Consider the following 9,161-nt stretch of genomic DNA (forward strand, 5'->3'; position numbering starts at 1 on the left):
CGGCGCCGGCCGCAAATGGGAGGCCGGGAGCGGGCGGCGCCGGCCAATGGGGCTGGGGCCGCTGTGCCCGTCCGGCCCCGCACTGCCCCCAGGGAAAGCGCCCGCAGGGGAGCGCGCGCCCTGCTCCGGGACCTGCAGGTGCTGAGCGACGGACGGGCGGGCGAAGAGCGCCTCGCCGCGCCCCGCCGCACGGCTGTGCCTGGGCCCCGCCGGCGCCTCACGGCGGGCAAAAGGCTCCAACCCGAGGCTCCTCCAGCGCCGCCATGGGCGCCAGGCTCCGCACCCGAGGTGCGCAGCACAAGGCAGGGCTCCTGCCCCGGGCCCCTGCACTTCTCACGCCAGCTCTCCCCTGCCACAAGCCCGTCAGCGGCCTCCCGCCCCCTGGCCTCAGCCCCTCGGGTCTGCCCGCTTCCTGGGCGCCAACCCCGCCTGGTGGTGGGCAGTCTCTGCCTGCTGTGCGGGGTCTGGCACCTCAGCAGCAGCAAACAAATACAACTGAGGACTTCCCCTCTATTTTGCGGGGGGCTGTGGAGCTGTCCTACTGCTAAATGGTGGATAGGCTGGTTCATGATTGTGTCTTATTAAAACCCAACTTAAACATGATGAAGAACCTTGTGGAAGTCCCTGGTGGCTCACAGTTGTGGGCTGGCATGCAGAGCCAGCTTTCTATAAAACTTGATGGCAAAAATCAATGGGAAGAACTTTAGGCCTATCTCTGCGATGGAAAGACTTTTCTAATAGGCCTGGAGGAAGGAAAACATCCTCACCCAGCTACAGGGAGCTGCTGAGACATCATGGATTTGTTCACTTTCACTGGTCCGCAGTTGAAAGGTTAGATCAGCTAAGAGGAAGATCACTTCCTGCTTGAACAACCCTGCTCTGGGCACACTTTGTCGAATCAGCCCTGCTGGGGAATGCGTGCTACGTAAGTTCAGTATCTTATTAAAATCAAGATGAGCCAAGCCTCAGCTCTGCATTTCCACTTCTGCACAATTCCTGTCTAGGCAGTTGGTTGGTAAAGAAACGCTGACAATTGCAACTGGAGACTGATGAATGCTAAGTCCCAAACACATAGCTGCCAGGCAGGCATGGTCTATGGGAATTACTTGCCTAGATTTTAGTAGACTAACTTCTTTGATTTTCCAAAGAAAAACAGAGTAATGGTATCCGATTTAAAAAACATGCACCTAATAATATGGGTCTTGTACAATGTCTCAGGCACGTACAAGCCTGACCCTGAAAAGGAAAGAGCTGGTTAACAATTCCTATACAAACTCATTTAATTTTCTGGGACCTATGGATCTGTTCTTCTCCTTCTTTCTGAAGTGTTTATCCAGGGCTAGAAGAGGAGACTAATGATCAAGCTATTAGATAAAACACAGGACCAGCAGCTGTAAGGCTGCATTAGGATCTTTGGATTCTATTTCCAGTTGGCTGTCCCCTGCAAAAGCTTAAGCTTTCTGAACAAGTTAGTCTCTAAGGTGCCACCCTGTCCTGCCTTCAGCCAGTTTCACTATGTTTCTTTGGCCTAGACATTTAACTGCTCTTTTTGTAATATGTAGGTAAGTTAACTACATTAATAAAGCCACGTGAGATCCTTGTCTGAAAAACACTATGTAAGTGCAAATTTGTCATCATTTTTCAACAGTTGAATGCACTTCCCTTGCATCTGTACATCCTCACAGTCCTAAAATGGAGCAGGAGCTGAACAGTTCAGATTTTGGGGGGGTAGTGTTGAATGGATTACAGAACACACTTATAAAACTAATATATACTGGCTACAGCTAAATACAAGTCAGAACCTGCATGGTGTTAAACCTCAGCTCTTCCTGCATTCAGTGAAAGCTCAGCATTCTCTGCACTCCAGAGAAAATAATTGGCCAGTCAGGGAATCAGTCTGGGGCAAAATCAAGGCTTGTTTTAAGTCAATAGCAAAGTTCCTTTGTAAGCGAAGTGGTGCCATGATTTCACCCTGCATTTTCATTCTATATTTAAGGAGATGGGTTCCATCTAGTGGATACAAGTAAGTACTGTGTGCTTGACTTAACCAAATAATAAGAAATAAAATAGGTTTTGAAAAAAATTTTTGCTTTTCTCCCAATTTTAAAAAATGCATTATTGATACATACCTAAGATTGTGCCAAATCCTTTAGCAGACAAGGTTCTTTGGGTAAATGTGATATCTTTTATTAGCCCAACTAAACAGTTGGAAAAATTGTTCTTTGCAAGCTTCCGAGCACAAACTGTTCTTCAGGCATAGAGAGACAACTACTAAATCCTTTAAACACATCTAAGAACAAGGTTCGGTTTTAAACGCTTGCATTTCTACATAGTAGAACAAAGAAATGAGAGACTGAAACACATTTGGCACCAGTGAATTACTGGGTCCAACACTTTCAAAAGGTTGTTTTGTTAATGAAACAGCCAGTGAAAGGCGGCATCCTATCCTGGAGCTATGCTATTTACACCCGGCTTCTCAAACGTGTCCTATGAGCTTACCTTTTGCTATTAAAAGCAAAGGTAAAAAGTCCTATCAAATTCAGTTGGAACAAAGGGAAGTCAATGTTGAGTACTTTTGAAAATCTCACCCCAAGTGCACAAAGGGAATGTTGCAGGGTAGGAGAGATTGCATGATAGAAACTTCCTCTGCTCTTTGAGCCCTTGGTACAATGAGATTTTTTCCTACATGTCCTTCCCCTCCTCCTTCCATGTCTACTCAGCCCTAACTGTTTGCATACGGTTTTCCTATCTTTACTGTTAGCTATTTAACTTAGCTAGTATAGTCAGCCTACTTTTCTTTACTGTCTCATGAAAATTTAGCTTGCAATACCAACCTGCCTCCTGAGCATCAAGATCTCACTCCTGCCTAACTATCTGACTATCCTTTAATGCTGCTGCTGTTACAGAAGCAGTGAAAAAAATTAGCTCCGTTTATTTGAAGAAGCTTAGATCTGGGTCTATGCATGAGTGTGTGTATAAATAACTGCACTTTTTATTTGCTGAAATATGAAGGAAAATATTCTGAAGTGTTTTTCTAGTGGTTTGTTACTTTCCAAATCTTTTCTTTTTGTAAATATTTGGCTTCTCCCCATTGCATACAAGAAGCTTCAGCTTTTAAACAAAATAGTTACCAGAGAATTAAAAAGCCAGTAAAGAAATCCATAAGTATGAATGTCTCTGCTTATCACCATTATGTGCATTTCTGAAGCCCCCATCAGCATCACACAGTATCTGGGTGATAACAATCCAAACCAAAGAAAAAAATGTGAAGTTGAAGCATTTCCAAATGTTCTTTCAGACTGACTGTAAATAACATGATTCACCTCTCTCAGACAATCCCCTAGCAACGGTTACAACCATCAACAAAGCTACAGCATTCATGTGTATTTCTTAAGTGTAAAGTCCTGAGGGATGGGAATATGAGAATTTACAAGATTACAAAAAAATAAAGTTTAACTGATGGTAATTAGCAACATTTTTTTTTCTGTCTCTCTGGCTTGGACTATAATTAAGCTTTCTTGTAAATATGACTCTTGTTCACCAGGAATATTTCCAATAATGGACAAAATCTACTTTAAATAGGTTAATGCAAAAAAAGAGCTACTACAATACTGCCAACAGATTCACCATCCTTTCACATCCGTGTCCATCTTTTATCTTAATCTTTATGCAAACTTGATACTTCTCTTTCCACTCCAGGTTTATCACTTTAGTCCTGTAAGACAATTAAACAGTGGCCAACCAGTATTCCTCCAAACACCTGGAGGATTAACATCCTTCATTTTTTAAAACCTAATTTTCCATAATCTGGTTTTGGGGACAAATAATTTTTTTGGGGGGTGGGTTTTTTTCAGCTTTTAATATTTTTTCCCTTCATTACTAACACAGAGCATCCCAAGCATTCATAGCATGAGTTCTGCTTTAATAGGTGGCTTCAGTTCACAACTAAGAGCCACCATCCACCATCCCTTATTTAAATTTGTGCTCACATACCATCCTCTGGGACACTTGCATCAGTTGCTTAAAAGCGTTCCATGCATGTTTGATCATGTTTTAGTGCAGGTTAGCAGCTGGAAAGGAAATCCAGTTCTGTGAGATTAGCCAGATTTCTATATATGGATGGCAAGCGCTCTCTGGTTTATTAGCATGACCACAGTTTGTAAAACTGACCCCTTAAGAGTTTTGGATAGATTTGTAATCCTAATAGCTGGCTGTTTCCACTCAGGCTACACAGGATGGTACTCTGTGATGGACTTTTGAATGGGTAGGAAGTGTTTTGCCAGCACTGTTTGAAGAAGTTTAGGCATGGGTTGACTGCAGGATTATCTTGCTAATAACAACCACCTTCTACAAGCCTTGTTGTCTAAAATACTACAGATTCCTATTTGGAATCTCTGGGTTTATTCTGTGAATCATATAGGAGTTTGCACACCTGAGAGTACTAATATTGAATGGTACCCCACAGCATCCTTAAGAATTTTTCAGCACTCAAGGTGCTGTGGCAACTTGCCTGAAAATTGCTAATCTGGTATTTCCTTTCCATTTTAGTCTGACAAAGATTCTACTTGAGTACATAAACTTCATATTTTTGGTACAAGGCTCAGACTACATGAGATTGGTAGGTCTTAGTTTAGTGTCCTCTTCTAAATGGAATGATAAAACATTGTGGTGGATGTGGCAGAAGGCCACCTCTGCCTCTCCCCAAAAACTCTGCTCTGTGACAATTTGGTTAATATGGTCCCCTTGCTTCCCCTGACTAAGGAAGACCACTATTTGTTCTTCAGACTGAGGGAAGCACCCCAAGTTCTTGAAGTGAGTCAAGTACCTTCAAGGGCTACTGGCCTGTGTTTCTCAGGGGGCACAGAGCCAGGATCACTCCAGACCTTGGGTGGTGGTGGCACTACCCCCAGGCTAGTGGGCGTGCTCCAGGAAGGGGGTCAGCCAAATGTAAGGCGCCCCCAGGGAGGCACTCAGAGCCTGGAAGTTTGTCAGGTGCAGTGAGGTGGGTGGCCTAGTGCAGAAGCACCCATTACTGGCCTGCCACAATGGAACAGACCTGTTGGATTATTAATTTGACCTCATACCATTGCCAGATTATGCCTAACAGTGTTTTTCAATACAAGCCAAAACTTGCTTGCCTCTTTACCGTGGCATAGAAGGCACTAAATACAGTAGAAGTACAATAATTCTGCTGGTGCAGGGGAGCACAGTGGAAAGGCACTTGTGGTACATCTTCTGAAGACAGATAAACTTAGCAGTGCTGGACAAAAACTCCTGATAGAGAAACCTCTTTGGATTTCACAGATAGATTAATGCCCTGCCTCAATCTCTGGAATTTGAAGACTACAGTGTTGTAGCAGGAGGACTCAGGGCTAAGAGCAGGTACATGAAGGAAGGCCACCAGAAGCATTTTACCAAAGATCTTTAGATCACTAGGAATGGCTATTTATGCCAAAATCTTCCAAAGGAGTACTAAGTATAAGAACCATAGAATGATTTCCCAAGAATTCTTAAGGAAAAACTTAATCTGCAGCAGAAAGGTTTCTGGACCTATAGCAAAAATATTTTTCTTCAGGCAACACCAGTGTAGTTATTGCATAGACAGGAAATAATGCTAAAGAATCACTTTTGAAGATAATGGCAACTAGAAAGGTCCGCAATAGGGCCACTGCTCCCATTACTTTGAACAGCTGATGATGCTTAAATGGAAAATCTGATATGCCTATCCCTTTTGGTGGTACTCACAATCTTGGGGTGCTTCATGCTTTTTAATCATTCTGAGAAATTCTAACGTAGTGGAGGTTACCTGATTTCTGTATTATAGTACTAACTAGAGGTCAGGATCCAATCCAACTGGGCACTATATAAACCCCAACATAGTCCTTGCCCCAAATATACTTGTTTCCTCTTGTGTCAGAATCATGCATTTGACCTGATCATTCAATGCAACTTCATTGTAGAGTTCTGACTGGACATGTCACATGCAAATGGTGAATCTATAGTGCTTTTACTTGCATACCACATGGGCCTTTCCTCAAAATGTCACCCTCCCAAAGACATGTGGGGCACCCCCACTTAAGACAATCTTAAGTGAAGAAGTAGATTTCTTCACTGGAATGGAAGCATAGAGATATTAGAATGGTTGCTAGGGCCTTCTCTTTTGGCCATCAGCAGCAGAGGCAGAGTCTGCTCTTTACCACCAGAGCTAGAGTTTTAAGCTTCTCACAGACACTTCCAAATAAACCTTTTGGCTGATACCCCATGTTACACATTGGAGCTCTTCATCTAGATCAGAGGTAGGCAACTCCTGGCACGGATGTCTGAGCCTGGCATGCGAAGGCATTTTGCTTGGTGCACACGCTTTGGGGTGGACTGCGGGAGAGCCATAAGGGACCCAATCCTTGTGGTGGCACTGCATCCCTGGCCCTTTCCCCCACTGTCCTCCCTGAGGTATGCGTGCACTTCTTGACAGCAATGAGCTGTACCAGGGCTCTGCAGATCCCAGTGTAGCTGCTTGCAGCCTCCTTGCTACAAGCAGCCTGGGCTCCGTGGTGGGCAGCAGGGGACTGCCCAGAGCCAATACCAGCTGTGGCAGGCAGTTGGGAGGATGCAAGTGGCTACACCAGGATCCACAGAGCCCTGGTCTAGCTTGTTGATGATGGCAGATGCATGTGCACCATGGGGTGCATGGTGGGGAGGGGGCCAAGGCTGCACTGCCACAACAGGGAACAGGCCCCTCCTGGATCCCGCAAACCCCGCCCCCCCCCCCATCTGCCTCTGGCATGCCAACATCTTACAAGCCAACGTTGCAAGTGTTTTTGGCACTCTACTCAAAAACCTTGCTGACCCCTGGTCTAGGTGAAGGAGGAACTTCTCCTGCAGGAGGTCTGGTCTTTTTTGGATGTGCAATGTGGGTTCAAATGCTTTCTAGGCACACTTGGCACTTCACGAGGCAGAGAATTTGGCGGATTTCAAAATCCCATCTTTCCTTAATTATTACACAAACTGTTTTGCAAAGTAATAGATTCTTCTCTACACAGGATATTATTTCCATTGTCTTGGAGAAATGTTGGCATCTAGGCATTTCCTGGCTTTGGAAGGGGTATAAGTACTCATGCCTCAAATCATAATTGGAAGTAGGAGAAGACCTCATCTGCAAACATGGTAAGTACGTGCAACTTCTTTTTTTCTTTTGATTCTGGCAAGTGGCATGGACAGGATACTGGTTTCAGTACATCTTTAATATGATTCTTTATGGTCAACTGTACATGTTTGGAATGGTGAATAATGTAGAGAAATGTACGTGCAATCTAGTTGCCCAAACAAGCATCTTCAGGTCACCAGTGTGCACAATGTCCAACAGACAAGGGCTGCACATGTTAATGAAGAGTTTGAGAAACTGATGGAATTAAAAAGCCTGTGGCTCTAAGATGTTACACAAGGCAGCATACAAGTAAATATTCAAGATGTTGCCAAAGAGGGTACTGGCACAGACCTCTCTCATCGCTATATCAAAACTAGAGAGAAGTGGCTTATACAGTAAAGCTGCTAAACAAAAACCAAAACCTTAGCATCAATATGTTCCCTCAAAAAAGAGAGATTTTTTTTCCTATTACATATGTGATTTGCAAGTTGAATACAAACCTAGGAGAAATTTGACATTTGCAGATACATTCTCCACCACATTTAATAAAAGTGTACTGGAACAAAGTCCAGAGGTAATGTAGCAACATAGGGATGGAAGGGGTCTCCAGGCCATCCTGTCCTGTTCCCTGTATTTGCAGGCTGTCATTAATTAAAAAAAAAAAAAAAGAATTTCCCAAATCATTACTTCTAATCCTCACTCACAGCTTTGAGGAACATTATCCAAAATACTGAGAATTCATTATAACATACCACAAGTAAAAACTGGGCAGATAAGAGCACCAAAAACGGCTGGCCACTGTAACAATAGAACACTTAGTTAATATATATACACAGAAGATCCCAGGACAGGAATCTAATGTACATTCCAGTCTGTCTTTATTTTTTAATTTGTCCAATCTTGGATAAAATATGTTAATGCTTACTCCTGGGGATGCAAATCTGCAGAATAATAAATACTCTTAGCAAAGGGTGTCTGGAACAGCACATTGCCCGTCCCTATTATCCATGTAACTGTGGGAGGGCGTTCTAGTAGATGGAATTCCCAGGTATTCTAGAAAAATGTTAAGAAGGATTCATGATACACGAAGGCATTTTTATTAGATTGCTTATAAGTATCTGCAATTCTATATATTAATGTTGATTGACAATTATTATATTTTGTTGGGAAGATGAGCTCACTGGAACTGGTCATTATGTTCTGCAATGCTGCTCAGCTAGAACTCAGACAACGAACCAGACCTGTCAGAATCCTTGTCTTCTGAATGATTATCAAACGACCTACTCTTCATGCCTAGACATGCTGCTGAGTGAAGGAGGGGCGATGAGTTTGATGCACAATAATGGGAGAGACTTCAGGTAGAAGAAAGGCCCCAACAAACTGAATGGAGAGAGGTAGTTTAATAGTACTAGGGCTTTGTTACGTGATTCATTTAGGCAGTTTCTGCAGTCTTAACCCCTGGATCGGCTGCACCTTTAACCATTAACACCTTTAAGCATCTTAAAGTACTTGTTTTTCATTTTAAAGTTGCACCACTCCAAGGCAGGATTATCTCTAATCCACCTAAATTTGCTCCTGTTCCATTAAGGTGTGGCCACTCCCTACAGCTATTCCACTCAAGTTGGAATCCTCCAGCATCCTAGGATGCAGTAGCCCCTCCTGAGTCAGGACAAGCAGAGATGCCGGGGTGGAGTAGGGCCAGGCATGGAGCCTTTCCACCCAGGGATGTTGGGCAAAGTGAGCACTACAGCCCTGCAGTGCCCAGCAGCTGTGGTGCCTCCCACCACCTCCCAGACTGGCTCACTGTTCCTGCCAGCAGCAGCACAAGGGGGTCAAGCTATAGAGAAAAAAAGGATTGGGTCCCTTGGAAGCCAGGTGGCCAGCCTGCAGCAGCCTGGCCAGAGATAGTGCAGGGGGTTGGGCTTTCATAGATATTTCATAGACATTAGGGCTGGAAGGGACCTCGAGAGATCATCGAGTCCAGCCCCCTGCCCAAAGGGCAGGAAGTCAGCTGGGG

Source organism: Crocodylus porosus, unplaced genomic scaffold, assembly GCF_001723895.1.
Source record: "Crocodylus porosus isolate Cpor-Errol unplaced genomic scaffold, CroPor_comp1, whole genome shotgun sequence".
Lineage (NCBI taxonomy): Eukaryota > Metazoa > Chordata > Crocodylia > Crocodylidae > Crocodylus > Crocodylus porosus.